We start from the raw sequence: 27,157 nt of genomic DNA, 5'->3' as shown, positions 1-27,157 counted from the left end.
TACACACGTGAAACAATCATTAATAATACTAACCTCTGAGGATCCTTGATCTTCGACATAATTTTAGAGCTCTTCAGGAGGATAACTGATCCAGACATATCTTCAAGGATAATATATCCTCAGCAGGAAAAATATCAGTCCTAACAGATATGTATCTCGTTCTTTCACTTTTTGAAGTTTTATTCGTTTGTATAATTAATATTATATTTCATAGAAACATCCAAACGATTTACAATGAAGTGACAGGTAAGCGGGCAACAAGCTGCGCCGCAACCCCCTTTTAAAAAAGAGTGATATATTGTTTTAAGGATTATTTGAAAATGAAATAAACATAAAATTAAAGGAAAACATAATGCACACCAAGTGTTTGATAAATAGCTTTAATGAGGATTGTATATGTAAAGGAGATGTTAGTGAACAACTTTGAAACTGTACTTTTTTCCTAATCCAATACAATATGACTTATTGAGCCACACAAAGTAATTTTCACATAAATTAATTTGTGTTATAGAAAAATTAAATTTATTATGTGTTGTATCTTTCATATAATGGTCTTTCATAATCTACCTTAAACCCCATTCAATGTTTATTTCATATGTAAATTATAATGCACACTAATTGTTTGACAGAATACTTGAACCAAAACCTACTTTAATAAAGTTGTAGTCTCATGCAGACGACTAAGTGATCAACTTTCACATATATTATAGAGTCGGTTTTCTTATATTTCTGAATAATCTAATCTTTTTACGTTTGGTGGAATTGATACGTGTTGTTTTTGTCTTTAGCTGGATCGAATATGGACGACATAGTGTTACTAGAAGAAAGGAAAGAAATTAGGTTTCTTGCTCAAACTATTGAAGAATATGCAAATGTGATTTTGAATATTTAAGGATGTTATTCGGGAAATATTTGGAACAAATGCGGGAGAGTAGCTAGAAATAACATTGTACATATATTTGTTTAGATTTTACATATAGGTTTTTTGGTCAAAAATCAATTTCAAAGATAATGCAACCAAATTAGTTTTGTGAGGTAGGGTGTGTTTTGGTCAAAAATCGTTTAAGGATCAAGTAACCAAATTTGTAAGGTGAGGTTTAGTGCTATGATGATAATAACGATTATATAAGAATTTAAAACATAAACACAAGGATTTGTTACGAGGAAAAGGCCTTGATCTTGTTCGGATCACCGGCACAAAATCCCCGGGTGATGACATATCGTCTATCACCACTTTATTAATCAAAAATCGGGTTACAATGGTGGATATTAAGATCAGTAATACAATGATTTCTAAGTGTGTGTGTTTGTGTTGTTGGACCAGTTTGCCCTGGGTAATAATAGTGAACGTGTTGTATGTATAGGGTGTGTGCCTTAGCTGATCATAACTCAATGGAGTTATAAATAATAAATACAATTAACTATTTTTCCTAAAAATCCGCCATTATCTTAAATATAAACGTAACAGCCACTTTGACCACGTGCTCCATCACTCAGGCTGCGAAATAGGGGGCAGACCAGGTCTCTTAGCCGTTACATCTGTCAAATATAATGTTATACACAGAAAACAATCGTTAGTAAATACTAAGTACTGAGGATCCTTGATCCTGACGGGATCTGACTAAGGCTAAGTGATCCAAGAACATATACCAGGATAACGTATCTGTAGTGTCAAATTTCTGTGCACTAACAGGGTGCTTGAATGATAACGATGATTATATGAGTAAAATTGGAAAGGAACACAATGATTTTGTTACGAGGAAAAGCCATTGATCAATATGAGATCGTCAGCATAAAAACTCCGGGCGATGACAATCGTATATCACCAATATTATTAGTGAACGAAGAAGTGTAGTACAAAGTGAGAGCTAAGGCAGCGATTACAAGAGAGAAATCTAAGAGTGTGTGTGTATGTGTGTGTTACATGTGTGTCTTTTTTGTGTTTTTTCTATATAACTGTCATAGCCTCTTTATATAGATAAAATACAAACTAATAACAAAAATCCCTATTTTCTTGCCCATAGTAAAGGCCATTACTCTACATAGCCATTTCATGCTTGACCACGTCCTTTTTAATGACTTTGATGGAGAAATAATGGGTTGGACTCGGTCATTAGTCGTTTTACCTACGTTAATATTAATAACATAAAGAGAACAATCCTTAGCAATCAACGTTAAGTACTGAAGATCCTTGATCTGACAGGATATGGAATACATGCTAAGGATAACTGATCCAGAACATTTTCCAGAATAATATATCCACAACATCAAATTTCAAAGGCCTAACAATTGCCATCAAAATGGCGGTTGTAATAAGATCACAACTGTCATTTTGCCTTTGAATCCAAATCCCTACAAAATAGGTGAGATTTGACATACCATAAATAATAATCATCATATAGCTATGATATAGAGTTTTATCGAGAACTCTCCATTCGGCTATATATTCACCATTGTTATCATTATTCTCCAAAAATCAGTGGAGTGAATACCAGGTATCCTTCTTTTGTTCTTCTTTCTTTTAATATTTTATCATGTCGAAGAAGCATGCTCGTTCCTCTGATAAACCGGAGCCTAATGATCTACAGTCTCAAATCCTGCTCACTAACCCTTCTTCCGAGATTTGTAAGTTCACAGGTCTGGAAATAGATGCTTTAATCCCTCTTTTTCCGACAAGCACCGGTTTTCTTCCCTTCGATTCTTCAAAGAGAAGCGATTGTTGTTCTCGGATGTGGGCTTGCTTCCCTGATTTCCCATTTATTCTAGGATATTCATATCCTTTTCCGGACTTCACTCAAAGCTTCTTTACCTTGACCGGTATGAGCTATATTCAAGCTATGCCGATGTTATGGAGAGCGTTGCTTACTTTGGAGGAGATCATTGTGAGGGAAGGTCTTGAGTTCAGTCTCTCGGAGCTTTCGTTTTGCGTATTCATTAGTAACCTATGGTTCCAGCAGCTTTGTTTTAAAATCCAAGCCTCTTCAACCAGTTCCTATGCACAAAATCTCCCAGATTAGTTCTTTTTGGAAGAACCAATTCTTTTTCATGAGGAGAGACTCGATCCCTAGCGGGGATGGTTTACCCTTCAAGTGATTCAGGATGGGTAGGATCCTGGATCCTTTGATAGTTCTTGATTATAACTTATCCTTATTCTTATATGTATCTTTTCTTTTTGCAGTAGACAACTTTGCTCCTTTCTCTGATCTTCCTGGTGTCATGGAAAGAGTAACTACATTCTTGGCTATGGATCCTATTGACAGGACTTTCAAGGCAAAAGCTCAAGAAATTTCCCGAGAATCTACCCAAGAATCATAATCAAGCGAGATGTCAAGTAAGTCATTTTAGTATTTTGTAATAATAAATAAAAGTAACAGATTGAGACTTATATTTTTTCATATGTTCTGTAGGTTCTTAGAAGTCAACTGGTAAGTCAGCTAGAAGGTTTGTGTCCCAGTTTTCTTCGGAGGATATCAACAGTCTCATCTCTCCCCAAATCGTCAAGAAGAAAGCTTCCAAGGCTATCGTATTCTTTGAATCGTGAGCTGTGACTACCCATGCCAAGTCTGGAGCCTCCAAGAGAAAGAAAACTTCAGAGCCTGAGGATCCTTTCTAAGCCGAGAGGCAGCTCCATGAAATGCTGACTACGGTAAGGATCCTTGATCCTATTTGTTTCTGCTTATGGATGAAGATATTTTATCCTTTTCTTACTTTATCTTTATGTGCAGGCCATGAACTCTTCCAAAAGCTATCATGAGAAGATCATCAAGGAGCTTGAGGAGACTCTCACCAGGATGCGGACCCTGGTTGCTTCCAAACACAAGGTTGTATCCAAACTTATGAAGGAAAAGAAGCAACTAGAGGGTCATCTGTCTACGGTGGAGGCTCAGAACCAAGAGGAGGTGAAGTAGGCCACAGATGAAGCCAATATATGGGCGGCCAAAATAGTGTTACAGGCGAGGATCAAGATGGCTACTGAAGCTGGTGATCCTGATTTTGACAAGTCAACATGGGAGGTGGCTAAGTCGAGGCAGACCCTAGTTGCGCTTGGCGGGAATGAGGATGAGGTGGTAAGAACACTATGGCTGCAACTGATGGGAGCGGAGCTGGTGAAGGTGATGGTGGAGGTGTGGCAGAAGGAGCCGCTAATGTGGGTGATGAAGGATGTTGAGCCTAGGCCTGAACCCACTTTTTATGTGTTTTTCTATTTTGAAGCATGATGATTGGTAATAAGATAATAGATAATTAGGGTAAAAGATCCATGACAATTCTAAGGGGTAGCAAAGGTGGAGGGATCATCTTTTTACGTAGATGAAGTCTTTGGTGCTTCTTCTTTTAATTTCCCTGCAAATCATGAAAAGCTTGTAACACCTACTTTAATCCGGGTGGATGGACCGTATTTTGATGGAGAAGTTAGGGTTAACAATTTTGGTCAATCAAATGTGGTATAATAATAACTTTTAATCTTTTACGTATTTGTTGGCTGTTTACTATTATAAAAACCTAGTTGTTATTATTTATACTTTGAAAGATTTAAAAATAAATTATCCTTTAAAATAAAGATTAAGGATCCTAGATCTTTGAAGATAATAGTTTTCAAAAATATAATTCGTATTAGTATAGCTTGTAAAATAAAGTTCATACAAGAAAGTATGATTAGATATAATTACCACAAACATTCTGATGATACTCGTGGTTGCATTGGGTATACCTGCTACAAATTATATCGTAGAATTTAAGTCGATTAACTATATAAATTGGGGTTAAACGCAAAGAAACTGGAGTCAAGCCCAAAAAACTGGGGTCGAGCCCAAAAAATACTGGGTCAAGCCCAAAAATAGTGGGGTCAAGCCCAAACTGGGTCTGGCCCAAACCAGGATCTAGCCTAAATGTAAGTGACGTGAAAACGCCAAAACCTTAGCTAACATGAGAATGTTAGAAACCTTGGCTAACATGAAAATGTTAGAAATCTTTGTATGGCACGTCAACCATTTTTCGTAAGATCCTCCATATAACCAACAACAATGAAATTGTCAGCCACTAAGTGTGTACTGGCCCCATTGCCTCGAACTATACTTTGGATAGTGTGCGCTCCAGGTGTGAGTGTCAAAACTCTATTCGTATGAAAGGCGAATAAATTTAAACCTTAGAAGGTATAATCATTTAAGATTATACCTTAAACATGGGAGAGAGGTGGATAAGACTTTACCGCTTTTACCGATATCAGGAGAGAGGTAGATGTTAATGATATCGATATTCTTGATTAACAATAATTAAAAAGAAAATAGTAGGATAATATTTTACCGATTTCAGGATCCTTGAACATTGCAACTGATTACATAATATATTTTTTTAGGTGGATGACATTCTAGGCTCTTGGTAGTCGATCGCCTTCCATTGTAAGTAAGTGGTATGCTCCTTTTCCAGCTTCTGACTCGATCAAGTAAGGTCCTTCCCAATTGGGTGCTAGTTTTCCATCTGCTGGATTAGTTGTATTTTGAAAGGCTTTCGTTAGGACCAGATCTCCTTCTTGAAAACTTCTGATTCAGATATTTTTGTTATATGATCCAACTATCCTTTGTCAGTATGCAGCCAACCTGATTTTAGTTAAGTCTCTGAGTTAATCAACAGTGTCTAAATCTTCAATAAGGCTTTCGTTGTTTGCTTGAGAATCACGGATGCTTGTTATGACGGTGGGAACTACAATCTTCGTAGGGATTATAGCTTTTGCTACAAATACCAATGAGAACGGTGTTTGATCTGTTGCATTCTTGGGTGTTGTTCTATCAGCCCAAAGAACATAAGGAAGTTCTTCGGCCCATTTGCCTTTCTTAGATCCTAGTTTCTTTTTTAAGTTGTTGATGATAATTTTGTTGCTTGATTCCGCTTGACCACTAGCTTGTGGATGGACTGGTGTAGAGGTGATCATATTTATGCCCCAGCTGTCACAAAAGTTAGTTCTTCTTTTTCCAATAAATTGAGATCCATTATCACAAATGATTTCAGATGGGATACCAAATCTAGTTATAATGTTTCTTTTTTAATAAAGGATATAACTTCCCTTTCACGCACTTGAACGAATGATTCTGCTTCAATCCATTTTGAGAAATAATCTATCATGGCAAGCATGAAGACTTTCCACCTGCTGTCTTAGGTAACTTACCTACAATATCCATCCTCCGTTTCATGAAAGGTCATGAAAAAGAGATAGGGTACATAGGTTCTTCTATTTGATGAAGAATGTTGCCATGTCTTTGTCAAGCATCACATTTCCTTGAATATTCCATAGCATCCTTCTTCATTTTTGGCCAGAAGTAACCTGACCTAAGTATTCTAGAGAATAATGCTCTGCCCCGTGTATGGTTACCACAGTCACCTTCATGGAAGTCTTTAAGTACTTCTTGGATTTCCGGATCTTCAATGCACCTTAGGTCGGGACCTGCAATAGATTTTATATACAAAGTATCAGGTAATATAATAATTTTTAATACCTTAGTTCTGAAAGCTCAAGGATTTTCTTAACAAGGGATTTCTCCATCTTGGAGTAATTTTTAACCGGGAGGATCCAGGATTCTATTCAAGGACTGAATTAAGGATCCTTAAATTCTCTAGGACGATCCGTAGTTACTTCCATTGCATCATGTTCCCCAATTGCTGGAGAAAGTATGGGAATGATTGTATCTTTATATCGTATGGGATCATCAAGGATGATGATAGATTTTCTAAGGCATCTGCCCTAACATTATCCTCTCTTGGTACCTGATTTATACTAAACAATTCGAAGAATTTTGCCAGTTCTTACAATTTCTAAATATTTAATCAATTTTTCACCTTTGATAGTGTATAAACCATTAAAGTGGTTAGTTATCAATAAATAATTTATGTAAACTTGAAGATACTTGATCCTCATTTGTTTAGCTAGTAATAAACTAGCAATTAATGCTTCATACTCTGCTTCATAGTTGGTATCTTGAAACTCACAGGCTATAGACTGGGGTACTTCCCCTGTGGCGATTTTAGTAGTATGCCCAATCCCGTTCTTTTGACATTTGATGCGCCATCTATGAAGAGAATCCAAGAATCCTTGGTCTCTTCAAGTTGTTGGATCTCCAAATCGTCTTCTTTTTGCAAGCCACTATTGAAAACAGCCACAAAGTCGGCAAGTGCTTGTGATTTGATGGCGGTTCTGGGCTCATATTATATATCATAGGCACTGAGCTTGACAACCCACTTAGCCAAACTACGTGATATCTTGGGTTTTCTAAGCATGTTCTTAATAGGATAATTAGTTCTAACAATAATAGTATGAGTTTCAAAGTAATGCTTAATTTAGTTGATGCCATGATTAAAGAAAGTATTAATTTTTCAAGATGAGAGTACCTGACCTCGGAATCTAAAAGATTTTTACTTACCTACTAGACTGGATGTTGTTGTACTTCGTGATCCTTAACTATAATGGCACTAAATACATTACCTGAAACAGCTAGATATAAGGATAATGGCTCACCATCCAATGGTTTCATCAATGCTAGTGCTGAGGTTAGATAATCCTTAAGGGCTTTAAGTGCAGCTTCATGCTTGTCCACTCGAACTTCTTATTTTCTTAAGATGTCATAAAAATCCTTGCATTTCTCTGAGTATCTAGAGATAAATCTGTTCAAGGCTGCAATTCTTCATGTCAACCTTTGGGCATCTTTTGCACTTATCGGGGACTTTATGTTGACAATGGCTTTGTTCTGCTCAGGGTTGGCTTCTATTCCCCTTTTGGTCACCATGTATCCTAAGAAATTTCTAGCTTTGACGCCAAAATGGCAATTTGATGGAGTGAGCTTCATGTTATATTGGTCAGAATATCAAAGGCTACTTTGAGATCCTTAAGATGATCTTTTGCTTTCTTTGATTTGACCACCATGTCATCTATATAGACTTCCATGCTTTTTCCTTAGTGATCTTTGATCATCATATTGACAAGTCTTTGGTAGGTTGCACCTGCATTTCTTAGTCCAAAAGGCATAGAAATATAACAGATTTGGCAGTAGGAGTCTTGAATGATGTATCATCTTGATCAAATGGTTCCATCTTAATTTGTTGGAATCCAGACGAAGCATCCACAAAGGTAAGCATCTTATGTCCTGCTATAGCATCCACCATGGAGTCAATTAGTGGTAAGAGGAAAGGATCAGTGGGAGATACTTTATTTAAATCAGTGAAATCAACACTTACCCTCCACTTTCCATTTTTCTTTGAAACTACTGCCACATTGGCTAACCAGCTTGGATACTTAACTTCTCTAATCGTACATGCTTTAAGAAGTCTTTCAACTTATTCTTGGATAATGGTGTTTCTCTCACAAGAAAATTTTCTCCGCTTCTGGTGAATAGGCATAAAAAAGTGTCTATACCCAATTTATGTGTAATAATATCTTTAGAAATACCTGTCATGTAGGAATGTTTAAAAGCGAAAGTAGCTTTCCTTTGTTTGAGGAAGGATAGTAGATCCTCTTCGATGTTGCTAAGGATATCAGATCCTATATATACTTTGACATATGGGTCTTCAAGGTTTAAGGATAATTCTTTAACGCCCTTCTCCCTTGCTTACAACACTTCTCCAGGATGGTTCTTTAATTGCTATGCGATCATTTGTTTTGCAGCTGGCTTCATAGATGAAGTATAGCAGTTCCTAGCTTTTTCTTGATCACTATAGATTTCCACCACTCCCCATGGGGTTGGTAGCTTAATAAATTGATTATATGTTTAAGCAACGGCTTTCATTTCATGGATCCAAGGCATGCCAAGGATAACATTACCGTAGGATAGATTGTCAACACAAAAAATTTTTATAAGAATTAACTCCCTCGATATATATTGGAAGTTTAATGTCCCCCACATGTTCTTAGTTTCACCGCTGAAGCTAACAAGGACAGAGGATTTTGGAGTTATTTCAGCCTCGGGGATATTCATCCTTTTGTGAAAATTAGATGGGATGATGTTCACAGAGCTCCCACAATCTACTAGAATCCTACGAACATAATGCTTAGCGCTAAATAGTGTAATAATTAACCCATCATAATGAGGATCATAGAGGTTCATTCGATCTTCCTCATCAAAAGTTATCATTCTTTGATTAGTCAAAGTGGTTGTTCGGATAGGCTTATCTCCATTCTCTAACTTGGTCTCTTTGGCGTGTCGTTTTGCTGACGAGAAAGAAGTGCCCAAATGTCTGATCCTCCAGAGATGAAGTTGATTATTTGTGCATCCGTTGGCGGTGGAGCATCCTTTTCTAGAACTTCTTCAAGATCCTGGACCCTTAACTTCTTCATGCCCAACAGTTCTTTAAAATGACATTTGCTGAGGACGTATCCTATTTCTTTTCTAAGGTCGATGCATTCATCAATCAGATTCGATTTGTCTTTATAGGAGGTCGATTTTTTGGTCTTTCTTGGCCACCTTGCTTTTTCACCTAAATCCTTCATGGCACATATTAGTCCAACAGTGTCAACAAAGAAACAATATTCTGATATTCTAGGGTATTGTTCTTCATCCCCATACTCTGCCACTGCATGGACGATTTGGTTGTTGTATTTTGTATAAGGCTTGGAGTTGTTATTTTTGTATGAGGATCCTTGTTTCTTGTCATGTTGTTAATGCTTTGTTGAAGCACCCAATTTTTCTTGGATCTTTTTGTCATCTTATAACCTGATGAACCGTAGAGCCCTGTTTCCGACTTCATCTAGGTTCCTGCATGGAGTCATAACAAGATTATCACAAAAGGGGGAATCCTCTTGAAATCCCATCTTGAATGCTTCCCTATCAAATTTAGTGACAAAAATCCCTTAGTGATTCACCATGAGATTGTATAATACATTATAAATCATTAGTTAACTTTTCAAATTTTCTACTACAACAGAATTGATTATTAAAAAGATTAACTAAGTGTGAGAACGAAGTAATTGAATAGGGAGGAAGACTTACCAACCATTTAAGAGCAGATCCAGTTAGTGTGTCTATTTGGGATGGGATTAATCTCCATTCTTTTCTGGTTCTTCCGGGTCAGTTGTGCCATCGTAGACTTTCATGTTGGGAGTATGGAAACGCTTTGGTATCTCAGAATCACAGATGGGTGGAGCAAACCTGGATATTATCCTGTGACTTCCATCTTGAATTTCGGGAATAGGTCTGGAACACTAGATATCATATCCTTTAAATTTTGTAGCTCATTAGCCATAGTTTAATTGAGACCTGTATTCTGTACAAAGCCTTGGTTAGTGTCTAAGGATACATTGTTGTAACTGTTATTTGTTGGTTGACTGAAGGATGGTATCCCAAAAGAATATCCAGGATAGGGTGTCTCAGCCACGGCTATTAGCCTACAGGGAGTGATGTTTGCATAGGAATGATGTCTCCTTCATCTGCATCCAACGGTCTTTGGCGTTGGATTCCTAAGGATCCCTGACTCTGCATAAAGGATCCTTGCTACTGATACTCGAAGGGTCATTGATGAAACGTTCCAAAGGATCCTGATTGAAAGATGGAGAATCCTAGTCATGGAAAGACAGAGGATCCTTGTTGAAAGATGCCTAAAGATCCTGGTTGTAGGATAGGGGATCCTTGAACATGTTGGGCAATGGATCATGGTTGAAGGATAGAGGATCCTTGACCTTCTTGAACACGTTGGGCCATGGATCATGGAGTGATGAAATCTAGAATCCTAGTCACCAAGGGAGTTTGATCCTCCGCTGGCCCTTTTGCTTTCTTGGTGTCTTCAATCTCACACAGGATCCTCTGGTTTGTTCTACTGCTCCATATAAGCCTTAACTTGTGAACATAAAGCAGAAACATCATTGTTAGTGGTTACTGCAGGAGTGGCAGTAGAGGATTTTGATCCTTGGAAGAATGGAGCTTGCGGCTTGTTCCCAATAACGTTGATCCTTTGAAACCATGCGGCGGGGGTGGGGGGTGGGTGGGAGGCATCTGCAAGAAGATTTTGGATGAAAGAGAAACTGATGATGGCATAGTTGTTGAAGCATAGTTTTGTTGAGAGACCATTGGTTATGGTATTGGTTGAAAAGGTTGGAAATTGGTGAAAAATATTTTGGATTAAAGCACCACTTGCCCCATGGTGGGTGCCAAACTGATTTGGTCAAAAATCATTTTCAATGATAATGTAAACAAATTAGTTTTGTGAGGTAGGGTGCTTGAATGACAAAGATGATTATACGAGTAAAATGGAAAGGAACACGATGACTTTGTTACGAGGAAAAGCCCTTGAGCTATATGAGATCCCCGGCATAAAAACAATTGTCATCACCAATATTAATAGTGAACAAAGAAGTGTAGTACAAAGTGAGAGCTAAGGCAGTGATTACAAGAGAGAAATCTAAGTGTGTGTGTGTGTGTGTGTGTGTGTGTTATATAAGTGTGTCTTTTTTGTGTTCTTTCTATATTACTTTCATAGCCTCTTTATATAGATATGATACAAACTAATAACTAAAATCCCTATTTTCTCGCCCCTAATCAAGGCCATTACTGTACATAGCCATTTCATGCTTGACCACGTCCTTTTTAATGACTTTGATGGCGAAATAATGGGTTGGACTCGGTCATTAGCCGTTTATCTTGCGTTAATATTAATAACATAAAGAGAACAATCATTATTAATCAACAATAAGTACTGAGTATCCTTGATCCTGACAAGATCTGGAATACATGCTAAGGATAACTGATCCAGAACACGTGCCAGGATCATATGTCCAAAACATTAAATTTTCGAGCCTTAACAATAGGTTAGACTAATTTTGTATAAATGTAAGATGATATATGTATACAAACAGAGGTATTTAGTTACTACAATGTGTTGGATACTAGAAATACAAATTTAATTTAAAAAAAATCCAAATGTGTAGAAACGTTGTTTTTTTATATAATCAAAGAACGTTGTTATTTAATATCATTTACAACAGTGTTTTCAATATTTTTTATTACAAAGAAGCATTTTTTTGTATTGAAACGTTATTTTTAATTACTATTTAACAACGGTTTTTGAAGTGTTATTTTTGTGTACCATTTTACACCAAATTTAGAAGCGTTGTTTTTAGATACCATTTTATGCCGGTATCTAAACCATTTTAAATACATTTTGCAACACTAAAAACGAGTAACTTATAACCATTTCGATAAAAAATCTAACTAATTTTAGTGAAATATATATTTTTCTCAAAACTCTTTAAAATTCCAAACGATGAATCAAACTCTTCTTTTTCTTGTCCGTCTTGTATTTTTCTTGATTCATATCATTGAACCTAGAAATGCTTTATATTTTCTAGGATCGCTCGTAGAACCAAACTCGCCCGATTCACTCACTTATGTGTTATTCTTATTTTTTACATATCGCTTTGTCAAGTGAGTTTCATACCATTTTTCCACTTTTATATTTCAGGGTGTAGCACATAACAATATGTCAAGTTATTTCATGATTACAGTTTCGCAAATCGATTCACACTATGTCATGCATGTTATTGTTTTCTTTCATATTGTTTGTATATCGTGTGGATTATATGCTATGTGTTAAATGATTTATAGTGGATGCATCTCAAGCTCATGCTCAAAGCGGGAGGGTTCGACGAGAGATACCTGTGCCTCCTAGTGAGCCGACTATATGTCGAACCAACGACGGTACCATTCTCATCTATTACACTTAGTAGGTAAACCTTGTGTCAATGCAAGCGGGGGTTCTTACTAAATTTGGCTTATGCCAAAGAGAACAGGAATATCATGTATATATTTTTTCTTTTTTACTTTATGAAGGAACGCTACAACATGACACATGAATTTCTATTTTTCATATTATATATATGCAAAACCTTATGAACTCTCACCAACATTATTTTTGACAACAATATATTACTTTAACCGTGCTACAGGTTTAGCATCATGGATGGTTAGAAGAAAACTTAGTGATATCTTTAGGATATTGTAAATAGCTAGTCCGTTTTTTTTTAACGTTTATTTGAACTATTAAGACAATTTGTGTACTTGTGTTATAACTATAATGAATTAAATAATGTTGTCACTTTAATAGTGTTATGAGCTTATGCACAATCAAACGGTACCCGCCTGGCGTATAATTAGTCATCAGTCTGGGTGTAGTAACTGGAAGGGAGCGATGCTTGAAATCCGAACCTTGACACCAAGGTTTTAATCCAAGGAAATTTGATGCATATATATCCCTTTCATACGTCGGGACCTGGTCACTTTCCTGGAGGGTTCGGTGCTATTAGGCAAAAGCATATCACACCAAACGTCATGCAAACCACAACTTTTGAATAAAAACTGGTTACGCTCCTCAAACTCTTAAACTTGTATATTAGTCATGGTGATTCATTTGAAGTATGACTCCTATAACTCAATGTTTTGCATTGTGTTTTAATTAAAATTTTGAAAAGTCATGGTGATAATGAACAATCGATTTAAAATTCTATTTCATTGTTTATATTAAGTTTGTTTTGGAATATGAACATCCATGATGATTCATGGATATTCCAATTTTCAATATTGTTTCATCTAATTTTATTTTCAAGTTTTCAAGTGATTTATATAGATTTTCTCAATTTCAAGAATCGATGATTCTTGAATATATGAATCCAATTTCAATTTTTTTTTTTTTGTGATTATTTTAGACTTGAAAATTTTTGGTGATACATGAATATATGATTTCAAAAATTAATTCACTTGTTATTGGAATATGAAAATCCATGGTGATTCATGGATATTCCAATTTCAAATACAAACTTGTTTTATATGTGATTTGCCATATTTGATTGAATTGTTATCGGAATATGAAACTTTATGGTGATTCACTTATATTACAAATTCCAGTCCAATATTGTTTCATGTGATTTTCAAAATACGATTGAATTGTTATCGAAATATTAAAACTATGACGATTCATTGATATTCCTACTTTAAATTCGGGCTCGTTTCATGTGAGCCTTTTTAAATTTTTGAGTTGATTTATGTAGATTGATTTAAATTTAAAGAATCTGTTGCTTTTAGTTGTCAAATCAAAATTCATATTTATGTTTCATGTCTTGCGAGTCTATTTATCTTCGCGTCATGTCTTCTTGAATCCCTCAAACGCCAACTCACATTGCAGTTACCTTGTCTGACAATCGATTTAAAGTTGAGTCTTCAACGAGTAGAGTTACCAAAAGCCTATCAAAAAGGCCATGAAAATATCTTCCAAATTGATCAAAGTTGATTCCTTCTCAAACCCCAACACTATTCACAACAACAAGAACAAACACAAACACCAAAACTATGCTTTAATCAACCTAAACTTAACCCAAACTCAAAATACCCAAACCAAACCCAACAAAAATCCCGACATAAGAACACACAATTGGTGTAACACATTTAAATTCTAATGGTTGGGTATTAAGTTCGTGTATTATTCTGTTAATTATATATTTTTAGATATTTATTTGTACGAACAATGGTACTTGATTCATGTTTATTGTATTACAGGTCACGTGATGTTAATGTGCTTAAATTGGACTTGCACAAGAAGGAGATGAAGTCTCGGGAGGATGTGTGATAGTGTATGATCAAATTTGGAGAATCTGGTAAAAGTTGGTTTAGCATATCATTTGCTGAAAACAGAGTATCATGTATTGTTGAGCGTAAGAGATGCGTAGATCAGGAGTTTTTAAAGTATGGTTTGATGAATTAGAGTATCATACTCTAAAGTTAGAGTACCATTTGATGAAGCTAGAATACCATATGCTAGACCAAATTAAACTACGGGGTTCGCAGTTTAAAGACAGTATATATGGATAAAGTTAATGTTTGAGAAGGGGAGATATCGTTGGAGGCTAGAGACCATCCTCGGAGAGAAAATCAACAATTATTTCATAAAATCAACTCCGGATTCCATGTAGATTGAAGATTCCATCAACAACATGAGCGGTTAATCCTCTCGAGCCATACCCGGGATGTGAAGGTTTGGATTTCTAACATTTTTTCTTATGTTTTAAGAAAAAAACTAATTGTAATTGTTTATTATCTATCTATGAGCGTTGATGTTTGGTATTATTGTGCATTTAGTCGGTTTAGGTTTATTTCGATCAGAACGATTAGTTTGCCAGTTATTGTGATAAGTGTTCATAGGGTTGTATTGATTAGTTTGAATGTGATAAAGCATACAATTTCCCTTAGTTAATTCAAACTGGCGGGGACCGTTTAATAACCAGTGTCGTGTGTTAGTGATTGCTAATGCCAAAAGTTTAACTAGCTAACCAACCTGATTTGATTGTTGATAATTAATCTGTTAAATGCCATGAGACTATTGTTTGTTACATGCTTGAACCCCGGGTGTGATTTGCTTTTGTTAATTGTTTGAACTTTTATTAATTGTTTGCTAAATATTAAAACCAAATTATTACTCGTGTGATCAACACTCATATTCGCTTACTTTATAATGTTAGGAATTAATTACACATCACACTGACCGCGTACTCCTCGTGGTTCGACACCGTACTTGCCCTAACTAGATTAAAGTAATTAGGAACACTTGATCATTATTGTTTTTGACTAGATCACGACAGTAGCATAAATTTCCATCACCCTACTACCGCGAAATGCTGAAATGCTCCAACTATGGTCGTTTCGGCCACTCCATCAAATCTTTTAGAAAACTCATACATACCCAACACAACCCATTCACCCCTTGACATACACAAACATTTACCTAACCATACGCCCTACCACATGTGTAACATCCGGCCCCTCGCACCACCAATATGTCCGCTTTGCCCACGAAGAGTTCACGGATTTGTTTTTGGTTGCACAGGTGGAGACTTCTCGGGACGTCACCCATCCTGCTACTACTTCCAGCTGAACATGCTTAACTGTGGAGCTCTCCTCTCGTCCACTACCGTTAAGCCCAAAACGCGTTAGTGGTTGAAGAGGCGGACATTCACTTATGAACCAAGGATCTCCCTTGTCCACGGCTAATGTCAGATTTACTTAGGATGTTACGGCATGCTCACGCATACCCAACCGTGCAAGCCTGCTACGGTGACCCAAGGCATCTTTGCAATGCATACCCAAGACTCTCATATTAAATTCAAACTCACCAAACCAAAGCAAACCAATATCAAATATACCAAACCCTAACCTACCCAATTCAAGCCTAAGCCAATCAAGTCCTAGCCAACCAAACTCAACCAATTCAAACCCAATCCATTCAAGCTATTTGAACCCATCCAAACCCAGTCAATCGAGTTCAAGAAAACCAACCTAGCCAGGGTGCGCAAGGATGTGTGAATTACATCAACGCTAATGACTTTCAGCTAAGAAGCCATGACACCATTCCACATTAGTCTTCGTACCCCGAAACCCGCCTACCTTGAGGAAGACAATCACCACAAGCTGCAATATTTTTTTCTTCTCTTTTCGTGTATTTCCTTTCTTTCGAACGTATTCATAATAAGTCTATGTATTTAAACTATTCAATGTTGTGTATGAATTTATGTTTAATTTCAGTTATTTAATAATCATTTTATCTATTTTCATTTGTGTATTCTCTCAAAGCATAAATCACGTTTTCCGGCATCATTTATAAGACATAGTTTGCATTAGCGAATTGGTTTAATCAATTCGAAGATCTATGATCGGTTATCCACAAACATAATCGTTAGTGAAAATCCGGACTATAACCATGGTATACATAGTTATCTAATAGTAATCGTATCATCTCAATTTAACGGGGTGTGACAGGAATGTTATCATTTAGTGGAAATTAGCACTATAATAAAAGTTATGAACATAGTTATCTAATAGAAAGTGTATTCCTACATCTGGCTGCCTACGACCGTTTACCTTCAAATGAGCTTGTTTACTTAAAACTGGGGCTATTGTTACAACTATCTAATAGAAGCCATATGTATGTGTTAATACTATATTTTTCTTTACATTAACTGATTTGTGTTTTGATTTAACAATTCCGCTCAATACTTTAGTTATTCTTTAGTGTTATATTTTTATAATTAGGTTGCCAGTCATAAATCCAATTTCCAGAGTTTACGAGTTGACTAGTAAGTTCCTTTCTTGGGTAGTTGTTTCCCCTATTTGAGGTTTAAACCTATTTGCTTGTATCTAGTTTTCATGTCAATATTAGTTTAAGTAACATTTAGTTTATATTTATATATATTTAATTAATTACAACCCAAACATCAATTAAACCAATATATTTAAGTTATAAGTCAGAGTCTAGATTAGGTGTCACTAGTGTCTCGTTGGTTCGATATATGAACTTCATTAGGCTTTACTACAGTCGATAAGTACATTTGTCTATCTAGTGGTCTAGCATTAAGAGAGTTTATGTTTATAACTTTAAAACTAGAATGTCAAAGTTAAGTTTTAATAGCCCGCATTTAGAACATCAGTTAATATTATATTATAATGAAGTCTTTCGCTGAAATAAACACGCAACATTGATATATTTATGAAACGGGCACCAACTGGGTGTCACACGTCTAAACCCATGTCGGGGTGTGATAATCCCACCTATATATATATATATGTGGGTGGGATCAAATGAAAGCTCATCTTAAAGATTAAAGTTAAAAACTCTTAAAGATTTATTTTTAACTTTTTTTAAAAAAAATTTGTAGTTTCTTTTTTTTCCATTACTCTTATATGTTGATATTGTTAAAAAAAACCTTCGCTGGTTTAGTGCATATGTGCAATAGTGTTTGTTGCCTATATGCAAGGGTGTTGTATTACATAGAATAAAACATTATTTCACATATTTGATATACACAATTTTAGACATGCAATATAAGACTAATGCACACATTGAATACACATTAGTACGCATGTGTAATATAACACTAATGCACATGTGCACTACATCTACTTTTATTTTATTTTTATAATATTTTTTCTATAAAATACAGCACTACTGTACATATACAATACACAAATATTGAATATATGCAATTGTTAGGGCACGAAAATTTGAAACTGTGGATACGTTATCCCGACATATGTTCTAGGATCAGTTATCCTTAGACAGATCTTGTAAGGATCAAGGATCTTCAGTAGTTGGTATTACTAACGATTGTTTCTCATGTGTAGGTTAATATTTGATAGGTATAACGACTATAGAACGTGGTCTACCTAATATTTCGCTACAAGACACCTTCAGCACGTGGTCAAATGGCTGTAACACGTTTAGTGGGGATAATGACGGATTTATAGGACTTCTTGTTGACTCATAAATAGCTGAGTACTGAGGATATGTTATCCTTGAAGACGTGTCTGGATCAATTATCCTTCTGAAGAGTTCCAGAGCTATGTATAACGGCTGTATGACCAAGTATGCCTAAACTTTCGCTACAAGATTCCTTTATGCACATAGTCAAAGTTATGGGAGCAGCTAGTGGAATAGTCCCTTAAAAATAGGACTTATAGTTATTATTTTATTTCTTTATATATACTGAGATTATGATCCATTAGGATATTATTCAACACATGTATCAACACACACACACTAGAGCAGAAACAAGCATTCTCTCTATTCACTAGCTTACTTGGTAATCTCGATCATTGGCTCCACTACGTTTGTAACACCCTTTTTATCTAATATAAACGACGGTGATAGTTTTCACCGTCCGGGGTTTTTTGTGCCGGAGATCACGATAATCATATACTCATCGACCAAAGGTTACCTTGTTGATCCTTAACCGAAAAGATTCGACCAACGATTACTTAGTTAATCATTGATTGAAGAGATTCGACCAAAGATTACCTCGATAAGTTTTGACCGAAGTAAGACTATCTTGGTTAAGGGCTTTTTCCTTCGTGATCAAACCTTTGTGTTCACCAACATTACGATTACGCACTTGTCATTATCAAGTTAGCACCTTACCTCACTTAACATATTTGGATACTTGATCCTTAGCAGATTTTTGTCCAAAACAGCAATTATACACTACTGAACATAAAAATACACTGTATTACACATGTGTAATACAACAGTATCGTACAATAATACGTATGTGCATTACAATGTCTTTTTTTAGTTATTTTATTTTTTTCCGGTGAAGAGTAACAAAATATTAGAAGAAGGGAAGAAACGAAAAATTGAAAGTATTTTTTATTTAAACTAAAAATAATTTTTAAAAGTTTTTAAGTTCTCTCTCTATATATAGGGACCCATTGTATACTTTAAAAATTTTGTTCTAAACTACATGTTTTTAATTAAAGTTTAAATATTGTGATCCACAATTAAGGTTAATAAAATTTAAAGGTAAATTTAACTTTTCTCTCTCCAGATAAATATGTTTAAAAGATAAAATAATGTAAGAAAAACAATCACAAAACATTTTGTTTATTACTTTTCGATGTTTTGTATTAAATGTAACATATATTACATATGTTTAAAAAGACGAATTACATAGGGCAGGGCAGGCCTTTAGGGAGGGCTGGGTGGTCGACGGCCCCCGGCCCGACACCCTGTTAGGCCCGAAATTTTTTTTATTTTAAAAAAATTATATGTATTTTTATGAGAAACAAGATGTATATTTAATGTTTAAACTCAATTACATAACAACTAGCTTGTCTTAGTAGCAAAGGGGTATTACTTTCAATCAAAAGTTTGTGGGTTCTAGTCTCATTTGAAACATGTTTAAGTCTGTTTTTATATAAAAGTTTTTTACATAACCCAAATTATAACCAAGTATGCCTATTTATAAATTAAATTGTTTAAAGCCAACAAAATACTCATTTTACTTGAAAGCCAAAATATTTTTCGCCTTCGGCACAAAAAAATTTTGGCTTCTCGGAGCCGGGCCTGACATAGGGTTGTCTCAGCTCAAAAACTAGAAAATATAATTTACATCACGTAGGGATGCACACGATCACTTGTAGATATTCGTCGCTACAAATATATCAGCCAAGAACGAGTTTGAATTGAATCGTATAATAGAAGCATACGTGGCAGAAGCCGTCTGCCACCTTGATCGTCCATGAAATCTCACAAACCTTAAGATGGTCTTGTAATCTTAATAAGGCCTTCTCTAATGGAGAGACTGACAATGCGGAGGAAATGGGCATGTAGAAAGAAGTCGTACGGAGTAGGGTCACCGCTTGTGGGGAAGAAGAAAATAGGATTGTGAATGGGACAGTTTCTAGACAATTTGACTGCATAGGAATATGCAAGTCTATTTCATTATAACGTGGCGGTATTAACTGACTTGTTTTTGTTCTTTTGGGAGTGTGACTATACTCCAAAATTGGGTTTGTTAAGTGTACATGCAAAAGGTCACCCACTGCGTTTGTTTTATCACCTAAATCTATATAAATATAAAATAAAATAACATAAACGTTTAACTTTGGTTTGTGGGACTCAGCCATCGGAAGATGAGAATATTTGGCTACATCACTGGAGAAGCTTGAATAAAGATGTCTGGGCCGGACGAAAATACTCATTAAAAAAACCGTAAACAAAGGGGGCCGAGATCATATTTTCGGTTAAAAACAGGTAAATTTACACTATAGCGCAAAAAAACGGAAGGGACCGGGGCCACCCCTGGCCCCAACTATCCTTCGCCAATGGGCTACATCTCACCCTTTATATAACTTACTAAAGCATTGTTATTGACAGGATATCTACTTGATATGATTTTTGTTGTTTGTTGTTTTGTTCTTAAAGTCCATATTTTGCTGCCTATAAAAGCTGAAAAAACAAATTACAGTATTTTATTTATTTATTTTTACATTTCAAGAGGTGTATTTTTTTTCTTCCCTCTGATCTGAAAAACCAACTATGCTATATTATCATTTTCATGTCAAAATAATATTTGTTGTATACTTGTGTATATTTTATCGGGCCCACTAAAATTAGCTGGGTATGGAAGTCCTCTGGTGGCTCCATCATATTGAATCAACGTATAATACTAAACATGTTGCTATCATAAGTTCATAACAGACAAGTATTTGTCTTCATCCTATAACACTCCACTCCCTTCTAAAATGATATCGTTTCTTATTTATTACTTTTTTAGAAAAGAATGTATCAAGTCTTATTCCGAAAAAATATTATAAAATTTGAAACGTATAGCTTATATAATTAGAATCAAAAGTACATGTTTACATATTAACTTTTATAACTAAATTATTAACCACAGTTGATAGTTGTCTAGGTTGCTTCATGAACTAGATGACGGAGTGGTGATCAATGTACTGATGTATGAGATTCCTTTACGAGGGTGTGCCAGTGTATACCACTTCGTTGTGGTGGTGCGACTTTGGTCAATCAACTTCGCCGTTCAAAAAAAACTAAATGGTCCCAGTGAAACACGGATATAACAAGAAGTTTCGGATTAACGAATTCGGATAAGCAAAAATAACCCTAATTGAGCAACGAAAAAAAAACTTGAAGTGTTTAGAAGTTGAAAGAGTTGAAGTCGCCAAATATATAAAGGAATTCACGAGGTTTATGGGTTCGTTTTCTTAAACAGGAGAAAATGGGCAAACCACAACTGAAGACCGAAACTATCCTATAGTTACAATAATGACATAAACAATAACGATGAACAATTATAGTCGCCAACAAATATCAAAGCTGACAAAACAACATCAACAATTATTTGTTTTGTTACACCAATGAAGTGATGAACTAGAAAAAAAGGTTATACAAATATTAAATAGTTTTTTTTTTTAAAAAAACCCCTTAAAAGGTTATTAAAACTAGTTTTGTTTCAAATACAAGTCTATTAAAAGTTTCACTGCTCAACAGGATAAATTGGTGAATAACATTTTTTTTTCAAAGTAGTTTTTATTTTAAATCTTAATATGTATTTAAGAATTTATAAGTGCATGATTTGTTGTTCGTAGCCGATAGAAAAAGCTATGGGTAATTCAGTCTTTATGTTTACTATAACATGGCACATTTGCTATGGATTGTATAGCGAATGAGGTCTGTTCGTTATAGACTAGGCTATTCATTAAAATAGGAGCCCATTCGTTATGGAGATATAACAAATGTGAGTTCATTCGTTAAGTTAATCCCCATTCGTTATGGAGATATAATGAATGGGAGCTCATTCGTGAATGGGATCACCTCATTCGTTAGTGATGTTAACGAATGGGGTATGTGCCTATAAATAGGCAGATCCTATTCATTAATGGGTAGATATCCGAGCTTAATTATTCAAGTGGCATTACCATGTCGGATTCTTTCTAGACATAACGTATTCATCATTAATGTATTCACCATATCGTATTCAATAAAGAATTCCCTAACGTCACTACGTGAAAATTGACCTTCGGCCACACGAAAAAAGTGTGGCTGTAGGCCTTTAGCCACACACATTTGGTTCAGGTTATATGTGGCCAAAGGTCGCGACACAGTGGGTATGATATGGCCACACAGAGTTTTTAGTGGCCTTATATGGTAATAAGTGTGGCTAAAGGGTACAGGCATTAGTTGCTGGCCATCAAGAAGCCTCTCCAATAAGTGTGGCTAAACGGTAGAAAATGGCCACATGACAATTTACTATGAGTGACCATTGCATCTATATAGGCACATGAATTCATGTTTCAGCCACATGAATTTTATATTAATGTGGCCAATATGGTTGTGTTAAGCTTGCATTGTGACCTATACCGTGTGGATATAACAAAGAAATGGCCACTTAAATTTAATAATAGGGTGGCTAATTATATGATATAGACACTAGATATTACGTTAAAAGTGGCTAAATATGTTTACTTGCCACTCAAAAACTCCTTTGTAGATTATATTGTGGCCATTGTCTTACCGTTTGTCACACATAATGTTTTTTCCTAATATAAAGTGTGGCTATTGTGAAACTTTTCGTCGCACATAGTCAGGTATTGTGTGGCTAATCATATCTTATAGACACTGGAGGTTATTGTGAATGTGCCTAAAAATGTGAACTTGATAGTCAAAAACTCTTTTGTAGTTTGTGGTGTGGCCATTTTCTTACCGTTTGTCACACATAATGCTTTTCGTAATTTAAAGTGTGGCTATTGTCAAACTTTTCGTCACACATAGTGAGGTACTGTGTGGCTAAAAATATCATATAGACACTGGAGGTTGTTGTCAATGTGGCTAAAAATGTGAACTTGCTAGTCAAAATCTCTTTTGTAGTTTGTGGTGTGGCCATTGTCTTACCGTTTGTCACACATAATGCTTTTCCTAATTTAAAGTGTGGCTATTGTCAAACTTTTCGTCACACATAGTGAGGTACTGTGTGGCTAAAAATATCATATAGACACTGGAGGTTGTTGTCAATGTGGCTAAAAATTTGAACTTGCTAGTCAAAAACTCTTTTGTAGTTTGTGGTGTGGCCATTGTCTTACCGTTTGTCACACATAATGCTTTTCGTAATTTAAAGTGTGGCTATTGTAAAACTTTTCGTCACACGTAGTGAGGTACTGTGTGGCTAATAATATCATATAGACACTGGAGGTTGTTGTCAATATGGCTAAAAATTTGAAATTGCCACTCAAACACTCTTTTGTAGTTTGTGGTGTGGCCATTGTCTTACCGTTTGTCACACATAATGCTTTTGTAATATAAAGTGTGGCTATTTTTATACTTTTCGTCAGACAAAAATGTTTATGTTGTGGCTAATGATCATTTATAGAATCTAATTTTTGTAATTTCAGGTGTGGGTATTGTCTTACTTTTGGCCACACCTATTTAATGTGTTCTATGTGGCCAAATTATGTGTAATTAGGCAATATATAATTATTTTTATTTTTTGTGCAGTAATATAAAACAGCTATAAGCAAGCATGACAAAACAAAATTAGAAACAAATTATATTAACAATAATATTCACTTAAGCAAATGTATATGCAAAATATCTTACAAAATACAAAAATAACGACTACCTATATACTAGCTAAGGCGTCGGTTTTCTTGGCACTACTCCTTGTCTTCTGTTTGGTCACCCGGTCTATCGTTGTGTATTTTTCCTTTGCCTTCTTGCCAGCTTTGTCTAATTCTTTTGAGGATGGTAGTGGTGGTAGCCGGAACAACAGAATATGAAAAGCAAATATGTATAATTAATTTCGTATTTTGTAATTGAATAGAACAAAATAGTATGCATACATACATAGCGAACGTTCGTTTAACTATTCGTGAACCTTTCGGCGAGAAGTTCGTTTATGTTCGTTTATCTTTGTTCAATTACGTTTGTTTAGATTATAAACAATCGAACATAAACGAACACAAGTATTCATTTTTTAGACTAAATGAAAAAGAACATAGATATTTGTTCGGTTAAGTTAAAATGGAACAAACCTCCTGGTCACATAAGATTAGGTGTTCTGGCCAAGCAACAAAAGTACCAACTGCGTTGCCAACTGTCGTAATTTCACCTGCCTCACATGGAATAATTGCTTGTTCCTTTATGACTCCATCAATACTAACTTTATAGCAACCATCCGGGATTGCTTTTCCATGCAACTGTTGTGGAACCGGTGACCAATTAACTTTACCATTTGCCACCTTGTTACGCTTGTCATGCACACACAAACGACATTCATATACCTATAAACAGCATGTGAAATTAAGATGGCTTAGTTGAAGTCAGTATATAAGTACATACCCATGTTGGTGGGAAATTAACAATGTTTCGCGCAGTACATACCTTTATTTCAGCAGGTGGGAAAGCTTCATCCGTAGATACATCAACTTTTCTTTTACGGCTTATTCGTTTTACCTAAACCATTCGATGAATCAATCAACAATTAAAGGAAAAAAACTGAGATTTCGAAATACTTACTGATGGTTTTTCGAGCCGTTACTATTCGAAGTGTGGTGTAGTTGTGTTGATGCTTAGTCAACATTGTTCTCTACATGCTTCATTGGTAATATAAAAGAAATTGGAATTGTTAGACTTATTAGGTTATAAAATATAAAAACTGAAACTGCCAAATACTTACTGATGTCGCGCTATGGGGATCGACTACCGTTTGGTCAACACTTTTTTCCACAGAATTGGCCTGCAATTCGGTAATAGAAAATGAGCACACTCACATTGGAAACGAATTATAAAAAGTACTGAAATTGTCAAATACTTACTGATGTCGCGATATTAGGAGCGGGTACCGTTTCGACAACTATTTTATCCGCGGACTTGGCCTACAATTAACTTATGCAAAATCAGCACACTCACATGGAAAGTTAATTATTAAAACAAATCAATCAAACTGTCAAATGCTTCCCTGAGAAGCGGATTTTTGTTGCACAGCCTCACCTGAGGTTAAGATGTTTCTGACAGAACTAGCCTACAAATCAATTTATTAGGTTATGGAAAATGAAAAATCACATGGAAAGTTGTAATAAACAAAGAAACTGCCAGATACTTACTGGTGCTGGCATTTTATTTTGCGCCACAACACTAGTACTTTGGTTAGAACCAACCTGGTTGGGAACATGATTTACCTACGAATTGTGACAAAAATAGTGCCAATTATGTATGTCGAATGCATTAATTAATATGTAGCATACGTCACTTACTTGACTTGCCGACATTTGTGGCAACAATCCTTCGAGATGTCTGAACCTGGCCTCAAATGCTAACTGTTCCTTCTCACGGCTTGCTAGCATAACATTCGTGGATTCAAGTAGAGTCGTCAACCTGTTCACCACTTCATCTCTCTGCACCACCTCATACTCAAGTTGGGCAATCCGTTGGTTAAACGAGCCTTTTACCCGACTCACACCCCAATATTTACATGTTGCCAATCCGTACCCAATCCCTTTTAAAAACCCACCTTTCTCTTTGCCAAGCACTAAGGGGACGGCATATGTGCACGGTTCAAGTGCCAGGGCTCCGGAGGCGATCTGCTCCTCATGCTGAACCTGCAAGAAAACAAATATTCTAATACACTTGTAACACACTTATGTACAAAAACATATATAAATATACTAATACGCTAGTAACACGCTTTTGTATCCACATCAAGTATTGAGACAAGTTATACAGACTCAAGTTTTTTTGACACCAATATAAGACAATGAATTGACTTTAACATGATTTAAAAAGTTTAATACTAAAACATACTAATTTGGTTGCCACGCCTTCGACAACAGCATTCTTATATGCACCATCTTTGTCCTCCCTTCCTTTCATCCACATTAATGCACGACCGGGGATCTCATCCGGTTAAATTTCCTTCTTTTTGACCTTGTAAAATATTCAAGAGAAAGCAGCTGACGGTCATGCGTTAGACACATAACCAACAAATCATTGAACTAGAGAGAAAGCAGCTGATGGTGATTACCAGTTTCTCTCGAAGGTAGGTATAACCCCCTCGTCCCATGTGATGATCAAAAACATTCTTTGCTCGAGCTCCCTTTGATGAAGCTGATTTTTTCTTCAACCACACATTATAATCATTTCATTATATTTAAACAAAAAACATAAACCATATATAGTCGATCAATCTACGTTTGCAGAGTAGAGGATTTATACCTGAAACTGCTCTGATTGTGTGTACTCAACGAAGCGATCCCAGTCTTCTTACCTGATCATCGTCACGTGTCCCTTGGGTATCGCCTTCAGCTTCAGAGGTTTACCGATGTTCGGCCTAATGTATTTGGCATACATTTTTCTTCTGAAATCTCGAAGAAGGTGTCCGAGCCGATTCATCACAGAAGGCCTGCGAAACGCCTCAATCTCAAAATATTTCTGCATAATATAATACAGTAAAGGTAAATTACATCTCAAAATATAAAATGCACAAATAAAAATAAAGAATAACCCTCATTTGTTCCCAAAGTTTATCTCTAAGCTCCTTTGTGACCTCCCTCCAACTTAAATGTCTCAAGCCAACTATTTCTCTTACAACATCCCCTAAAAAACTTGCAAACTTTGATCTGTTTTGGCCAGTGAACCTACCCAGATTATCAAACTCCACCGCCGGTCTGACACCACCAGAGTTTGCATATTCGGTACGTAGCTTAGGTAACCTCGTCAAACCCATTGTAGGTTTTTTGTAGTAGCAAAACTGGTGATGGGTTCGATAGCCATCGTCCCTATATCATCGTCTCCTTGACTGTCGTCGTCGTTGGCTTCCTTGCTGGAGTAGCCTTCAGCGTCGTCTGATTGAGCGTCA

Source organism: Bidens hawaiensis, unplaced genomic scaffold (assembly GCF_021521415.1).
Source record: "Bidens hawaiensis isolate Kalapana, Puna unplaced genomic scaffold, B.hawaiensis_p1.1 tig00029145_1, whole genome shotgun sequence".
Lineage (NCBI taxonomy): Eukaryota > Viridiplantae > Streptophyta > Magnoliopsida > Asterales > Asteraceae > Bidens > Bidens hawaiensis.
Note: the sequence above shows the minus strand (reverse complement) of the source record.